Genomic DNA, 17,981 nt, shown 5'->3' with positions numbered 1-17,981 from the left:
TGTATTTAGATAAAAATATATTATTCTTATAGAAACTAATCGGAAATGTTTTAAGAATCAAAGTTTATATAATTAAGGTCAATCTCTAGTGAGCAGGTGATTTCTTTCTTGAAATAGTTTAATGCTAACAAAAAATGGGTAGAGACACTGATTGATGTTTCAAAATACTATCCCATCATAATTGCACAGATAGCCAGGGATTGAGACAGTGAAGAAAGGTAGTCAAGAAAAACTCAGGGTCTGAGGTCTCTACACAAAAGGGAAATTAAGTTTCTTTGGACAAGCATACAGATATTTATCTGCTACTAAAGGGACTGCTTAAGAACTCAGGATATTGAATTGAGTGGGTTGGGGTGTGAGTAGCAAATATGGCAGTAAGTGCGATTTAATAAACCTCACCTAGAGGGACTGATGTTTAAAAGATAGTGGGAGTGCTTGAAATCCCACATTTCTTTTTTTTTTTTTTTTAAGATTTTATTTATTTATTCATGAGAGACACAGAGAAAAAGAGGCAGAGACATAGAAAGAAGGAGAAGCAGGCTCTACGCAAGGAGCCCCAGGTGAGAGTTGATCCTAGGACCCAGGGATCACATCCTGAACCAAAGGCAGACGCTCAACCACTGAGCCACCAAGGCATCCCCAAATCCCACATTTCTATGATGTGGGGACTCTTAAGTATTCTGTGCCCACTGGGAAAGGGCACAACTCTTTAATATCTACACTGGTGAGTTTTTGTGTGTCTGTGTTTACTCTTGATCTATGAACATTGTTCTTCCTACCCAAAACTAAAGTAGGTAAGACTGCCTCTCTCTTCCACTGAAACTGCCAAGGCTTTGGTATACTTTTAAATCCAGTTATTATTTTACCATAGTACTCTTAATTACTCATTGTGTTCTAACACCTATTGTTGCTGATTAAAAGTCTGCTAAAGTCTAAATGTCATTCTATTGCAGCTAAACTGTCCTTTGCCCTGTTAGTTTTTAAAATCTACTTTGTATATATAAAGAATGAAATCTTGCCATTTCCAATGATGCAGATGGAACTATAGGGCACCTGAAGTTATGAGCACTGTTGTATGCAACTAATGAATCACTAAATTCTACCTCTGAAATTAATAACACAGTATATATTAATTAAATTAATTAAATTGAATTTAAATAAAAATTTTTTTTAAAATCTACTTTGTAGATATAGAATTGTATTTGTTTATTCTGATTGGCATCAGTGCATACTTTCATGTAAAGATTAATTTCTTCAGTTTAGAAATGCTGACCCCATTATCTCTGTGAATATTGTTTTTCCACCAGTCCCTCTATTATCTTTTTCTGGAATTCCTATTAGATCATTATTAAAACCTTTTTAATTCTTTTGTCTTCTGACTACTCTTAACAACTCCTGTCCTCCTCCTTCTCTTTCTTCTTCCTTTCATCTTATCTCTCTATGCTGATATCTGGGTGAATTCTCAATTCTATTAATTTTCTAATTTTTTCTTCAACCGAGACCACTCTGGAGTGTATTTTGTCTGTTCAGTGTTTGTGTTTATTTCAATGACTATATTTTGTTATTTCCAGGATTTCTAGTAGATGCTTTTCTACCTCAACCCTTTTTATTTCTCCTTGCTTTTATAATTCCTTGTATTTTTTTTCTTTTAACTCTCTCAAAGAATACAAAACATGCTTATTTAAAACTGATGTTTAGATCATTCTCTTATGTCCATTTCATCTGGAATGAATTTATCTCCTTTCTTTTGATTTTGTTGGTCACTCTTCTGAATATGAATTTCCTCAGTGTTTTGGGATTTTGATATGCAGACATCCTGATTAGGAATTTTTTCCCCCTTTTTCTCTCTTAAGTTGCCTCCATTTTCCCCAAGGAACTCCCAGGCTAGTTTGCTGGTTTATTCTTGTCTGGCTATGCTATTAAGAGATATTGCAGATCCCTCTCTGAACTAGTAGACAGCTTGGCCCAGGGCCTGGATGTGTGGTATTTTCACTTGATTTCACTTGTCTCCTGAAGCTATGGCTCTGGAAGCAGTTACTGTGGCCTTTTTTGACTTTTTTGGGGGGGTGAAGAAGTCCCTGGTTTCAGCAGTGAGCCTGAATCCATCCTTCCTTTCCTTGGAAGGACTTTTGGTCCCTGTTCCCAGTAGAACAAAATTCCTAGATGGGGAGCCTAGCAGGCCTCAGCTTTGGTGTTCTGGGCCTTAGAGAGGTTTATATTGGTTCCCAGCATGATCATGGCTTTCTGTTTGTTTGTTTTTTATTTATTTTTATTTTTTTAAAGATTTTATTTATTTATTCATGAGAGACACACAGAGAGAGAGGCAGAGACACAGGCAGAGGGAGAAGCAGGCTCCATGCAGGGAGCCCAATGTGGGACTCGATCCAGGGTCTCCAGGATCACGCCCTGGGCTGAAGGTGGCGCTAAACTGCTGAGCCACCAGGGCCTGTCCTGTTTGTTTGTTTTTAAATTTCTCTTTTTATATTGTATGTCTCATTGCTACGTGTTTGGAGCAGAGGCTGTTTTCAATGCAAGAACTTACAAGGTATCTTAGTTGGAAGATCAAATACATTGCATTATATATTGTATTATGGTCCAGAAACAATTTATAAGCGCAAAATCTGTGCCTCAAGAATTATGAGGGCATTGAGATTCAGTGTAACATAGGAAGTGGGAAGACTGTTAAGAGTCAAATTGGGGCACCTGGGTGGCTCAGTGGTTGAGTGTCTGCCTTTGGCTCAGGTCTTGATCCCGGGGTCCTGGGATCGAGTCTCACATTAGGCTTTCTGCAGAAAGCCTGGTTCTCCCTCTGCCTGTGTCTCTGCCTCTCTCTGTGTCTCTCATTAATAAATAAATAAAACCTTAAAAAAATAGACCTGGATTTAAACACAGACTCTGATACTTTCCAGCTGTGGAATTAGCAAATATATTATCTCCTTGAAACAGTTATCTCACCTCTAAAATGGAAATGATAATGCCTATGAAATATTGTGAAACTTAGATAAAATGATAACTGTGAAGTATCTGTTATAAGACAGAGAGGGGTAGAAATGTTTTGTTTCATTTGCATCAACTTTGTAGGCAAAATAAACTTGAACACATAAACTTGATTAAGTAAACTAGCATATACTGAGTAGATAATACACATATAACAGAACTTTATGCAAATTCTTTGGGAAATAGTACCAAGGAAATTACAAATAGAAGATAAAAATGTTATAAAGTCAAATGAAAAGTAACATTGTATGTATTTAATAGATAATAGAAATATCCATCTGAGGGATGGCTCATCCAGCTCTTAATTTCAGCTCAGGTCATGATCTCAGGTTCTGGGATTGAGCCACGTATCAGACTCCACGCTCAGTGGGAGTCCGCTTGAGGATTCTCTTTCTCTCCCCCTCCCCCAGCTGGTGCACATGCGTGCGTGTACTCTCTCTCTCAAACAAATAAATCTTATAGAAAAAGAAATATCCATCTGATACTTTCAGATTTTTAACCCAAAGATGGGTATGCTAATGTATTTAACAACCTATTTTTAGGCAATTTATAAAGTAGATATAATATAAAAATTATAATATATAGCTGATAAAATTTCTCATGCTTGTCAAGAAAGTTTGTTAATGAAAACTTCCTCACTAGTGAATTACATATCCATACATGTACATAACATTCACATATAAATATGGGATGTAAAAATGACTTTTACCCCTTTGCCCTTAAAAAACAAGATTTGGCAACATGTGGATTTGCAAGGAAAAGATAAAAAAAAAAAAAAAAGAAAAGATGAAAACCCAAATTTGAAATGTCTCTCAACTCCCACACATGTTCTTATACATCACTTTCAACCTCAATATTCTGAAAAATGTTTCTGTATAGCTTATCAACTCTCTCAATAAAAATATCCCGGGTTGTCATGGTGACATAGTTCTTTCCCCTGCAGAACCTTGTAGTCTGGTGCAGTGGTTTCCTAGTTCTTTATGGTTGTGGAATGTTTTCTTTCACACTGTTTCTCATTTTTCCAACCTAGTTACATCTTAGCCTGCTAGAGTGGTGGCAAACTAAAGATTTAATTTGAAATAGGGGAGATTTAAATAATGGTCTTATAATAATTGGTAAATTAGTCTAGAAAGCTGACGGAATCCTCCATCAGTATATATTCTACAGTAGTCTCTGATGAAAACATTACAGCACTCAGCTCTTGCTAGAATTTCTTTCCTAACATACGGGCTGATGAAATTAAGAACTCTTGATGTCTAGGCTTTTAAAACAGAGGTATGATTATAGAAATTTGTAGTCAGGACATGAAATTCAGGTTAGCCTTTTTCTCTTCTCTACCCCAAACCCTTTCTTATTTCCATCTCTCAGTCCTGAATGGGGACTTTGCAGAGTTCTGAGTGCAGAGATTTGTGGATGTTATGGAATTGAGCTCACCTCTGACAAATGATCTTGCTACCTGGCTTGGTTTGTTTTAGGGCTCCTAGAGTTATCTTTCTGGGAAGGTATTAGGGAGTGAGAGCAGACCTCAGCTCAGGTTCCTTGGACTCAGAGAATGAAAAGACGGATTGAATGGAGCATCAGAGGAGAGCATGAGAAAGCTGCACGTAAGAAAGAGCAGAAAAACACACTCTGGCTGTTTGATACCTATTTGAGGAGATAAACCATGTATGTCTTTTGTTTGTCTAAATAATGAATAAATCAATGGCTATCTGGTGGTGACTTAATCAAGTATTTTGACTCTGCCCCATGCCCAAACTAGACATTCAGCTGGGAGGAATGCTTCATGAAGGCTAACATCAAAGTGTAAGGTAGGTATTAACTTTCTTTCTTTTTTCCTAAAGATTTTATTTATTTATTTATTTATTCATTCATTCGTTTGTTTATTTATGAGAGAGGCAGAGATAGAGAGAGAGAGAGAGAGAGAAGAGACAGCATGAGCAGGGTTGAGGGAGTGGGAGAAGCTGGCTCCCAGCTAAGTAGGGAGCCTGATGCGGGGCTTGATCCCAGAAACCCGAGATCATGACCCAAGCCAAAGGCAACTGAGACACCCAGGCGCCCCAAGTATTAACTCTCTTTAATGCATTTTTAGTTCATAAATAGTTAGCTTATGCTTGGGAAATCTGGGATCATGGATGTCAAAAAAATATTTAAGGGAATCTTGGAGTTATTATAACATTTTGGAAAATCTCCTAGAAATTGAAGAGAATTCTGCAACAAGGAAGCAAAAGTTTACCAAACCCTCAAGTTGCTTTGCTTTTGACTGAGCTTAATATGGGGATATTTATTTGTTCTTTCATCCAGTCAAAAGCTCAGATCAGTAGTTATTTGTGACTTTGGCAAAGAAGGAAACCAAATAATTGTAACTCAACATATTTTAATTAGCTTGGCAGGAAAAAAAATCTGTAGAGCTTTAGAGCTCATGCATTTAGCAAATACCTCTTATCTTTTAGCCACTGCAATAGATACTAGAGTTACAAATACAAAGAAAGAAGAACCTTTACCTTTAAGGAGCTCACAGTGTAGTGGAATAAAAACATGTCTGCTCTAAATTAGCTAAACGACATATAACTACTCTGTAATAGGTGTTGTAGTAGAGATGTGGAATAGAGATGTGGTCCAGAGAGAAAACAGCGCCTAATTCTCCTTGAAAGAGGCTGTGAAAGAGGGCTTCACTTCAGGGAGATACTAGACCTTGTCTGAGCTGATACCTGAAGACTGGTTGGAGATGGTGGGAGGTGAGAGTTTCAAAAGAAACAGCTGGTGGGATGATCTGGAGGGTTTGGATGAAACCCAGAGAAATGACATAACAGGTGATCAGGGACCAGACATGATGGATCCAAAAATCATGACAGAAAAATCATGGTGACAAGACCCACTGAGATTTTACAGAGGAGTGACATAACGACATTCTTTTAAAATGGATAATTTTAATGGGACTATCAAGGATGAATTGGAGGGAGATAGGAAGACCAGGGTAGTTTTTATTTCTTTAAAGATTTAAGAAATGGAGCAACTGGTGGCTCAGTTGGTTAAGTGTCTGCCTTCAGCTCAGGTCATGATCCCACGGTCCTGGGATTGAGCCCTGCATCAGGCTTTCTACTGCCTGCTGCTCCCTTTCCCTCTGCCCCTGCCCCCACTCATGCTGTCTCTCGCAAGTAAATATATAAAATAATAAAATCTTAAAAATTTTTTTTAAAGATTTAAGAACGTATAATTGGGTACAACATACATACAAAGTACATAAAACTTAAATGTTCAGCTTGATAAACATTTTCATGTGTACATACTTATGTAACTGCTAACCAGATCATGAACTGTCCAGTGTTCCAGAAGAGTCTTTCATGTGCTCCTCAGGCAATACTCAGTTGATCTTTCGCCTCCCACCACCACCCTCTGTGGATAGCCACTATTCTGACTTCTATCACCATAGAATAGTTTTAGTTGTACTTGGGTTTTATATGAATGGAATTGTAGAATATGTACTCTTATGTCTGGTTTCTTTTGTTCAACATTATGTGTGTACGTTCATCCTTGTTAACACATGTAGCAGGAGTTCATCCTTTCTAATTGTTGTGTAAATTTCATAGTAGGATTTTGTATCACATTTAACTTACCCATTTTACTGATAATTGACACTTGGGTTCTGCCAAATTTTGGGACCTTCTGAAGAGTTTACAAATGTCCTTATGTATGTCTTTTTAAATGGATAAATCCACTCACTTTTCTTGGGTATATATCCAAGAATAAAACACCTATTATCAGTATTTTTCCCTTTAGTCATTCTGGGATGACAATCTGTTAGGTGGATATTTGGTTGTTTTCATTTCCATTTCTATTATAAGTAAAGCTGCTATATTCATGTGTAGATCTTCTTGTAGACATAGATATTTATTTCTCTTGGGTAAAATACCTAGGAGTGAGATTTCTGGGATATATATAAGTAAATTATGCAATATTTTGACTTTTCTGTCTGGCTTCTTTCACATAGCATAATGTTTTCACAGTTCATCCATGTTGTAGTATCAGTACTTCATTCTTTTTTATGGCTGAATAATTCTCCATTGTATTGGATATACTGTATTTTGTCTGTCTTTTCATTAGTTAGTGGACACTTGGGTTATTCCCACTCTTTGACTACTATGTATAATATTGCCATTAGTATTTGTGTACAAGTTTTGTGTAGACATATTTTCAATTCCCTTGGGTGGCATATGTTTGGGAGTGGAATTTCTGGGTCATATGGTAACTCTATGTTTTGGAGAAACTGCAAAAATTTTTTCCATAGAAACTGCATCATTTTAAATTCTCACCAGCAATGTATGAGGGTCAAATTATTCCACATCTTCAGTAACACTTATTATTGTCTATTTTAAAAAATAGCACTCTGCATTAGTTTGTTAAGGCTAACATAACAAAGTATCACAGACTGGGGGCTTGAACATAGAACTTTATATATTTTTTTGTACAATTCTAGAGTCTAGAAGTACATCAAGGTGTTGGCAGAATTAGTTTTTTCTGAGGGCTTTTTCTCCTTGGCTTGTAAATAGCCATCTCTGTATGTCTTTTTCTTTCCCCACCAAAGATTATCCATTTATTTGAGAGAGAGAGAAAGAGAACAAGAAAGAGCACATGTGAGCATGGGGGAGAGGAGGGGCAGAGGGAGAGGGAAAGTCCCAAGCAGACTCCGTGCTGAGCACAGGGCCCAATTTGGGGCTCAATCCCATGACCGTGAGATCATGACCTCAGCTGAAACTAAGAATGGGACACTCAACTAAATGTAACACCCAGGTGTCCCTCCTCTGCATGTGTCTTAATCTCCTCATATGAAAACATGAATCATATTAAATTAGAACCCACTCATGATCTCCCTTTACCGTGATTGCCACTTTTTAAGGCCCTTCCTCCAAATACAGTTATATTCTGAGGTAAGATAGGTTAGAACTTCAACATATGGAATTTGGGGGGCCATAAATCGGCCCATATCACCATCCTAATGGTGGTGAAGTTTTATCTGATTGTGGTTTTGATATGCATTCCTGATGACATATTTTCATGTGCTTATTTGTCATTCGTATATCTAATTTGGAGCAATGTGTATTCAAATCCTTTGCTTATTTTTAAATGGGGTAATTTGTTCTTTATTGTTGAGTTGGATTATTTTGTATACTAGACCCTTTCAGATACACGATTTGCATATATTTTTCCCATTCTGTGGGCTGTCTTTTCACTTTCTTCATAGTGTCCTTTGATGCACAACACATTTAATTTTTTAAAATTTATTTATTTATTTATTTATTTATTTATTTATTATTTATTTATTTATGATAGTCACAGAGAGAGAGAGAGAGAGAGGCAGAGACATAGGCAGAAGGAGAAGCAGGCTCCATGCACCGGGAGCCCGATGTGGGATTCCATCCCGGGTCTCCAGGATCATGCCCTGGGCCAAAAGCAGGCGCCAAACAGCTGCGCCACCCAGGGATCCCAACACATTTAATTTTGATGAAATTTACTTATTTTTTGTTTGGTTGCTTGTGTTTTTAGTGTCATAGCTAAGAAACCATTTCCTAATCCACAAAGGTGATACACCTATGTTTCCTTCTAGGAGTTTTATAGCTTTAGTTCTTACATTTAAGTCTTTGATACCCTTTGCGTTAATTTTGGTACATGGTGCTAGGTAGGAGTCCAGATTAATTCTTTTTCATGTGGATATCATTTTTCCAACACCACTTGTTGAAAAGACTATCTGCCATCACCCCGTACCCCTCCACCTCCCAAGCCATTGAGTAGCCATTGGAATTCTTGTTGAATATCATTTGTCTGTAATGTATTGCTGTATTTATGAATTCTCAACTCTTTATGCCATTTATTTATATGTTTACCTTTATGCCACAACCACACTGCCTTGGTAACTCTAAATTTGTAGTAAGTTTTGAAATCAGGAAGTCTGAGTCCTTCAATTTTGTTTTTAAAATTGTTTTGGCTATTCAAAGGCTTTTGCATTTCACATGAGTTTTAGGATCAGCTTGTCCATTTCTGGAAAAAAAGGTAGTTACAATTTTAATAGGGATTACATTAGATCCATAGATCAATTTGGAGAGTATTGCCATATTAACAATATTCCAATCCATGAACATGGGATGACTTTCTATTTACTTTGGTTTTCTTAAATTTCTCTCAGCAATGTTTTAGAATTTTCAGTGTACAAGCCTTGCATTTCTTTGGTTAAATTTATTCCCAAATGTTTTATTTTTGATGATATTGTATGTAAAATTTTCTTAAAAAGATTTTATTTTTTTATTTGAGACAGAAACAGGGAGTGAGAGCATGAGCTGGGGGGAGGGGCAGAGGGAGAGGGAGAAGCAGAAGCAGGCTCTCTGCTCAGCAGAGGTTCAATCCCAGAACCCTGGGATCATGACCCAAGCTGAAGGCAGATGCTTAATCAACTGAGCCACCCAGGTGCCCCTAGAATTATTATTATTATTTTTAAAATATTTTATTTATTTATTCATGAGAGACACAGAGAAAGAGACAGAGACATAGGCAGAGGGAGAAGTAGGCTCTTCACAGGGAACCTGATGTGGGACTCAATCCCAGAACTCTGGAGCCATGCCAAGCCAAAGGCATATGCTCAACCGCTAAGCCACTTAGGTTTCCCTAGAATTATTTTCTTAATTTCATTTTCAGATTATTCACTGCTATTGTCTAGAAATAAAATTGATTTTTGTATAATGATCTTATATCCTGAAATTCTGCTGAACTTGTTTATTAGCTTTCACACTTTTTTGTTTGCTTGATATGTATTCTTTGGAATTTTCTAAGTATGAGATCAAGTCACCTGCAAATAAAGAGCTTTATTTCTGTCTTTATAATCTGAATAATTTTAGTTTCTCTATCTTGTCTAATTGCCCTGTAGAAATTCCAGATGTGAAAAGAGTATACATCCTTATCTTGTTACTGATCTTAGGGAGAAAGCTTTCAGTCTTTCACTATTGAATATGATATTAGCTATAATTTTTCCATCAATGTCATTTGTCAGGTTGAAGAATTTACTTTCTATTTCTAGTTTGTTTTGTGCTTTTATCATGAAAGAGTGTTGGATTTTGTCAAATACTTTTCTGCATTTACTGAAATAATCCCCTTTATTCCATTATTATGGCCCATCACATTGACTTATTTTCATATGTTAAACCTACCTTGCATTTTTGGTATTTATTCCATTTGGTCATAGTATTTATTAGTATTTAATATTTTTAATAGGATTTGCTTTGCTAGCATTTAGCTGAAGAGGTTTGTATTTATTCATAAGGGATATTGGCCTGCTGTTTTCCTTTCTTGTGATGTCTTTGGCCTTGGTATTGAGATAATACTGGCCTCATAAAATGAATTAGTAAGAATTTACTCATCTTCTATTTTTTGAATGAGCTTAAGAAAGATTTGTGTTAATTCTTTTTTTAAACATTTGGTAGAAATCACCAGTGAAGCTATCTGATCCTGGGATTTTATTTTGTTGAAGTTTTTGATTATTGATTCAGTATCATTACTTATTATGTTCTATTCAGGTTTTCTGTTTCTTTTTTTTTTAAGATTTATTTATTTATTTATGATAGAGAGAGAGAGGGAGAGAGAGAGAGAGGCAGAGACACAGGCAGAGGGAGAAGCAGGCTCCATGCCTGGAGCCCAATGCGGGACTCGATCCCGGGACTCCAGGATCGTGCCCTGGGCCAAAGGCAGGCGCCAAACCGCTGAGCCACCCAGGGATCCCTGTTTTCTGTTTCTTTTTGAGTCAGTTTTGTATTGGCTTTGGTCAGTTTAGACAGTTTTCTTTATAAATCTGAACATATTTAAAACAACTGACTTAAATCTTTGTCTAGCAAAAACATTTAGGCTTTCTAATAGATAGTTTTTATTTTTATTGATTTTTTTCTCTAAGAAAAAAAGAAAGTGTGGGCCATACTTTCTTATTTTTTAAGGATGCCTTATAATTTTAAGATATTATTTTTAGGTAATTTCTACAACTGATGTGGAGCTTGAGCCCACAACCCTGAGATCAAGAATAGCATGCTCCACTAACTGAGCCAGTTAGGCAGCGAGGATGCCTTATAATTTTTTTTGTTGAAAACTGGACATTTTGATGGTATGTGTTGGTGGCTTGGTGGCTGAGCATCTGCCTTCAGCTCAGGTTGTGATTCTGGGGTCCTGGGATTGAGTCCTGCATCGGGCTCCCACTTCTCTGTCTGCCTATGTCTCTGCCTCTCTGTGTCTCTTATGAATAAATAAATAAAATCTTAAAAAATAAAATAAAAAAGAAAACTGGACATTTTGAATATTATATTACAACTCTGGAAATTAGATTCTCTTCCGTTACCAGATTCATTGTTACAATTTATAGTTGTTGTTTATTAAATGTACTAATTTTATAAAGCCTATTATTTGTGTGTGGCCACTGTAGTCTGTTTCATTAGCTTGGTGGTCAGCTATGATTAAACACAGATTTTCTTAAATGGTTGGAAATTAAAAAAAAAATCTCCTAGCCTTTGTAGTGGGGCTGTTTTTATGTTGGGGTACACCCTTAATACTCAGGCAGTTTACAACTCCATCTTAGCCTTCTTTTCTTGGTTTTGTAAGGTCAGCCAGACATGAGAACTCAGGGCCTTCTTAGGTCTTTCCTGAGCATGTGCACAGTCCTAGTTATGTGCACATGCTTTTCTAGATTTCCCGGAGCTTTTCAAGGTCCTCAAACTCTCTCATTCTCCAGCCTTTCCTCTCAAGGTTCTTGGGCAGTCTATTATTTGTCCAACTGCTATCAATTGCCTGAGGTGGCAATGACTAAAACATTGGCCTATAAATGTTTTGACAAATGTCCTATGGATAGTGGCTTTAGCACTGGGCCAAATTAGTTGAGATAAAGACAAGCCTTTTGAACCTATTCTTCAGGAAGCCACTAGACAGGTTAAAAAGAAATAATTACTATTCTGTGAGAATCAGGTCTCTTTTGCTCTGTCTGGTACTGGTACCAGGAAGTAGGCCATTATTTTTCTGAATACCTCTAAATTGAAAAGCAGGGGATGGGACCAGGGTAAGTTAAAATGTTAGAAAACTGGGGTTGGTGCAGCCCGGATGGCTCAGTAGTTTAGTGCCACCTTCAGCCCAGGGCCTGATCCTGGAGACCTGGGGTCGAGTCTCATGTCAGGCTCCCTGCATGGAGCCTGCTTCTCCCTCTGCCTGTGTCTCTGCCTCTCTCTCTCTCTGTGTGTCTCTCATAAATAAATAAATAAAAGCTTAAAAATATTGCCAAACTGTTAAAAAAAAAATAAAAAGGAAAGAGAGCTTAGGGTACCTGGGTGGCTTGGTTGGAAGAACATGTGACTCCTGATCTTGGGGTTGTGAGTTTGAGCTCCCCATTGGGTGTAGAGATTATTTTAATAGATAAATAAACTTTAAAAAGCTTATTGCTGTTCCTAGAGATTTAGCTGTTTCTTTTTTTTTTTTTTTAGCTGTTTTTCTTGAATAAGTTAATAAGTTCACCTTTAGGTTGCTGCAAGCTTTTGGTTAGTTTTCCAAGTTCCAAAAGAGTTGATTCTCTTTTTTTGCCAGCTTTTTTCAAATCTTTTTTTTTTAATATTTTATTTATTTATTCATGAGAGACACACACAGAGAGAGAGGCAGAGACACAGGGAGAGGGAGAAGCAGGCTCCATGCAGGGAGACCAACATGGGACTTGATCCCGGGTCTCCAGGATCACACCCTGGACCGAAGGTGGCGCTAAACTGCTGAGCCACCCGGGCTGCCCTGCCAGCTTTTTTCATTGCTTAGATGGAGAAGTGGGCTTTTGGACTTCCTTACTTCACCATTTCCCTCACTGTGTTTTTTTTTTTTTTTTTAATAATTTTATTTTTTTTAATTAATTTTTATTGGTGTTCAATTTACCAACATACAGAAAAACACCCAGTGCTCATCCCATCAAGTGTCCACCTCAGTGCCCGTCACCCATTCCCCTCCAACACCCGCCCTCCTCCCCTTCCACCACCCCTAGTTCGTTTCCCCGAGTTAGGAGTCTTTATGTTCTGTCTCCCTTCCTGATATTTCCCAACATTTCTTTTCCCTTCCTTTATATTCCCTTTCACTATTATTCATATTCCCCAAATGAATGAGAACATACACTGTTTGTCCTTCTCCGATTGACTTATTTCACTCAGCATAATACCCTCCAATTCCATCCACGTTGAAGCAAATGGTGGGTATTTGTCGTTTCTAATGGCTGAGTAATATTCCATTGTATACATAAACCACATCTTCTTTATCCATTCATCTTTCGATGGACACCGAGGCTCCTTCCACAGTTTGGCTATTGCGGCCATTGCTGATAGAAACATCGGGGTGCAGGTGTCCCGACGTTTCATTGCATCTGAATCTTTGGGGTAAATCCCCAACAGTGCAATTGCTGGGTCGTAGGGCAGGTCTATTTTTAACTCTTTGAGAAACCTCCACACAGTTTTCCAGAGTGGCTGCACCAGTTCACATTCCCACCAACAGTGTAAGAGGGTTCCCTTTTCTCCGCATCCTCTCCAACATTTGTGGTTTCCTGCCTTGTTAATTTCCCCCATTCTCACTGGTGTGAGGTGGTATCTCATTGTGGTTTTGATTTGTATTTCCCTGATGGCAACCTCACTGTGGTTTTAATAGCTATTTCTTTAAAGATGAATGAGGTATAACACGTGCTTATTTGCCCTCTGTGTATCATTTTTGGTGAAATGTACATTTAATTCTTTTGCATATTAAAACAATTGAACTGGCTCTTTTTTACTATTGAATTGCAGTCCTTTATATATTTTGGGTACAAATCCTTTATCAGATATATGTTTTGTATATATTTTTTCCCAATCTGTGGCTTGTTTTCATTCCTTAATGATATCTTTCACAGTGAAGAAATTTTTAATTTTGATGAAGTCCAATTCACCAATTTTTTCTTTTATAATTCAACTTTTTTGTTTCCTAAGAATCATTTGTTTAACCCAAAGTTACAAATATTCTTTTCTGTTTCCTTCTAGTACTTTTATAGTTTTAGATTTTGCATTTATGGCAATGATCCACATTAAGTTGCTATTTGTAAATGATGCAAGGTAATGGTTGAGGTCTGTTATTCTTTCTTTTTTCTTTGCTTTTCTCTTTCATTTTACATATGGATGTCCAAATGTCCCATCATCTTTTGTTGAAAAAATTATCCTTTCTCCCATTAAATAACCTTGGTGTGTTGTCAAAAATCAAATGGTCATATATGTGTGGATTTATTTCTGAAGACTCTATTCTTTCATTGATTTATATGTTTATCCTTATGCCAATACCACACTATTTTGATAACTGTAGCTTTATACTAAGTTTTGAAATCAGGTAGTAGGAGTTCTCTGTTTTCTTTCTCAAATTTGTTCTGGATATTCTAGGCCTTTTGTTTCTCTATATAAATTTTAGAGTGAGATTTTAAAATTTCTATAAGAACAACTGCTGAGATTTTAACTGGGATTGTACTGAAGCTTTAGACCAATTTTAGGAGGTTTGGGTTTGACATATTAACAATACTGAATCTCCCAATCCATGAACACGGTATATTCTCCATTTATTTTGCTCTACTTTAATTTCAGTTAGCAATGTTTTCCATTTTCTGTGTGGTCTTGCACATATTTTGTTAAATTTAGCATAAATTTTTGCTTTAATTCTAGTTTTCCATTTTTGTTGCTAGAATAGAGAAATAAATGACTTTTTCTATATTTACTTTGAATCTTGTGATTTTGCTAAATTTACTTATTAGTTCTATTAGTTTTTTGTGGATTCCTCTGGATTTTCTTTTTCTTTTTTTTAAAGATTTTATTTATTTATTTATTCATAGAGACAGAGAGAGAGAGGGAGGCAGAGACACAGGCAGAGGGAGAAGCAGGCATCATACAGAGAGCCTTATGTGGGACTCAATCCAGGGTCTCCAAGATCATGCCCTGGGCTGCAGGCAGCGCTAAACCGCTGCGCCACCGGGGCTGCCCTCCTCTGGATTTTCTATGTAAGTGATCGTGGCCTTTGCAAATAAAGGCAAATTTATTTCTTCCTTTTCAAACTATAACCTTAATTAAAAAAATTTATTTTATGTTTGCACTTTATGGACCCTCCCATACAATGCTGAATAGAAGTGATGAAAGTGCATAAGCCTGCCTCCTTCCCAATCTTAGTAGGAAAGCATTCATCTCTTACACGAAGTATGACGGTAGTGTTACCTTCTTTGTAGATGCCTTTCATAAGGCTTATGAAGTTTCCTCTATTCCTAGTTAAATCATGAATGGATGGATTTTTTTTGATGCCTTTTTTTAATCTCATTTTTAAAATGCTCTTATAAAAGGTTTTTATCTTAATTTCAGTTAGTTAACATATAGTATTATATCAATTTCAGGTGTACCGTATAGTAATTCAGCACTACCATACATCATCCTGTGCTCATCACAAGTGTACTCCTGAATCCCTATCACCTATTTAACCTCCCTCCCTTCAGATGCTGTCTATTGAGATGAGATGCTTTTGTGTCTCCTGAATATTCCCCACCCACTACCCCTGAATGTAGATCCAACCTTGAATTCCTAGGATAAACCTCATTTGGTCATGATGTTTAATCCTTTTTATATATTCTTGGATTTGATTTAATACTTTTAAAGGATTTTCCACTTATGCTCATGTAGGGTATTGGTCTATAGTATTCTTTTCTTGAAATGTCTTTGTTTTAGGGTAAAGCTGGTTTCACAAAATAAGTGGTAAATGTTCCCTGTTCTATTTTTGGATGCCTTTTGGCAGAATTGATAGTCTTTTCTCCTGAAATGCTTGGTAGAAATCACTGAAGTTACATTGGCTTGGAGTTTTGTTTTAAATGAAGAATAGATGTTCTTTGATAGAGATAGAGCTATTCAAGTTTTCTTTTTATTAATGAACTTCGGTAGTTTGTGTCTCTTACTAAATTTATTCATTTCACATAAGTCATCAAATTTATTAGCATACAGCTGTTCACATAAATCATTTTCCTTTTAATGACTATAGGATATGAAGTGTATTTTCTCTCATTCTCGACACCTGTAATTTGTTTTTTCTTTTTTCTTGAGTCTTTTGGCTAGAAGTTTATAAATTTTCTAGACTTTTCCCCTGAAGAATCAGTTTTTGGTTTTATTGATTGTTTTCCATTGTTGTTGTTGTTGTTGTTGTTCTTCTTCTTCTTCTTCTTCTTCTTCTTCTTCTTCTTCTTTTTTTTGGTTTGTTTATCTCTTTTCTATTTCAGAGTTCTTCTGACTTTTCTTCTTTTCTATTATAGGTCCTTAAAGGCTATACATTTACCTCTCAGCACTGTTTTAGTTGTGTCCCACAAATTTCTGATATGTTATGTTCCAATTTTCATTCAATTCCAAATATATATATATATATTTAAAGATTTTATTGATTTATTCATGACAGACACACAGACACAGAGAGAGAGAGAGAGATAGAGAGAGAGAGGCAGAGACACAGGCAGAAGGAGAAGCAGGCTCCATGCAGGGAGCCCGACGTGGGACTCGATCCCGGATCTTCAGTATCACACCCCAGGCTGAAGGCGGTGCTAAACCGCTGCACCACCGGGGCGGCCGGAATTCCAAATATTTTTTTTTTTTTTAAGATTTATTTATTTATTCAGAGAGAGAGGCAGAAACAGAGGCAGAGGGAGAAGCAGGCTCCATGCAGGAAGCCCTACGTGGGACTCGATCCCGGGTCTCCATGATCACACCCCAGGCTGTAGGAGGCGCTAAACCCCTGCGCCACCAGGGCTGCCCAAATTCCAAATATTTTTAAGGGTTTGTTGTCATGGGTTTTATTTTATTTTATTTTTTAATTTTTATTTATTTAAGATAGTCAGAGAGAGAGAGAGAGAGAGAGAGAGAGAGAGAGAGAGAGGCGCAGAGACACAGGCAGAGGGAGAAGCAGGCTCCATGCACCAGGAGCCCGACGTGGGATTCGATCCCGGGTCTCCAGGATCGCGCCCTGGGCCAAAGGCAGGCGCCAAACTGCTGCGCCACCCAGGGATCCCTGTCATGGGTTTTAACCCTTGGTTTTTTAGATTATTTTATTTACTTTCCAAATATTCAGGAATTTTACAGGTAATTTTGTTATTAACTTTTATTTAATTCCCTGAGGCCACAGAGCATATGTAATTTATAGTGATCTTTAAAATTTGTGATGTTTATTTTATAGCCCAGGATTTATTCTGACTTGATGAATATCTTGTGTGCACTTGAAAGAAGTATGTTCTGCTACTATTGAGTAGAGTGTTCTGTAAATGTCAATCAGGTGGGGTTGGTTGATAGAGCATTTCAGGTCTTCTACATCCTTACTAATTTATTTATTTGTTTTATTAATTACTATAGAAAAGACAGAATAGGGATCCCTGGGTGGCGCAGCGGTTTGGCGCCTGCCTTTGGCCCAGGGCGCGATCCTGGAGACCCGGGATCGAATCCCACATCGGGCTCCCGGTGCATGGAGCCTGCTTCTCCCTCTGCCTGTGTCTCTGTGCCTCTCTCTCTCTCTCTGTGACTATCATAAATAAATAAAAATTAAAAAAAAAAAAAAAAAAGACAAGACAGAATAGTTTTTGTTTTGTACATTTTTAAGTTGTTATTAGGTACATGCACATTTACAATTGTTATATCTTCTGGATTTTTTAAAAAATTATTTATTCATGAGAGATACAGAGAGAGGCAGACATAGTCAGAGGGAGAAGCAGGCTCCCTGTGGTGAACCTGATGCAGGACTCAATCCCAGGACCCGGGGATCACAACCTGGGCCAAAGGTAGATGCTCAATTCCTGATCCACCCAGGTATCCCTATACCTTCTTGATTAATTGAACTCTTTATTACTAAGTTTTGTCTCTCTTTATTCCTGATAATATATCTTGCTGAGTATTATGAGCAGTGTTTTCATGGTATATCTTGTT

Source organism: Vulpes lagopus, chromosome 1 (assembly GCF_018345385.1).
Source record: "Vulpes lagopus strain Blue_001 chromosome 1, ASM1834538v1, whole genome shotgun sequence".
Taxonomy (NCBI): Eukaryota; Metazoa; Chordata; class Mammalia; order Carnivora; family Canidae; genus Vulpes; species Vulpes lagopus.
This window is presented reverse-complemented; position numbering follows the sequence as displayed.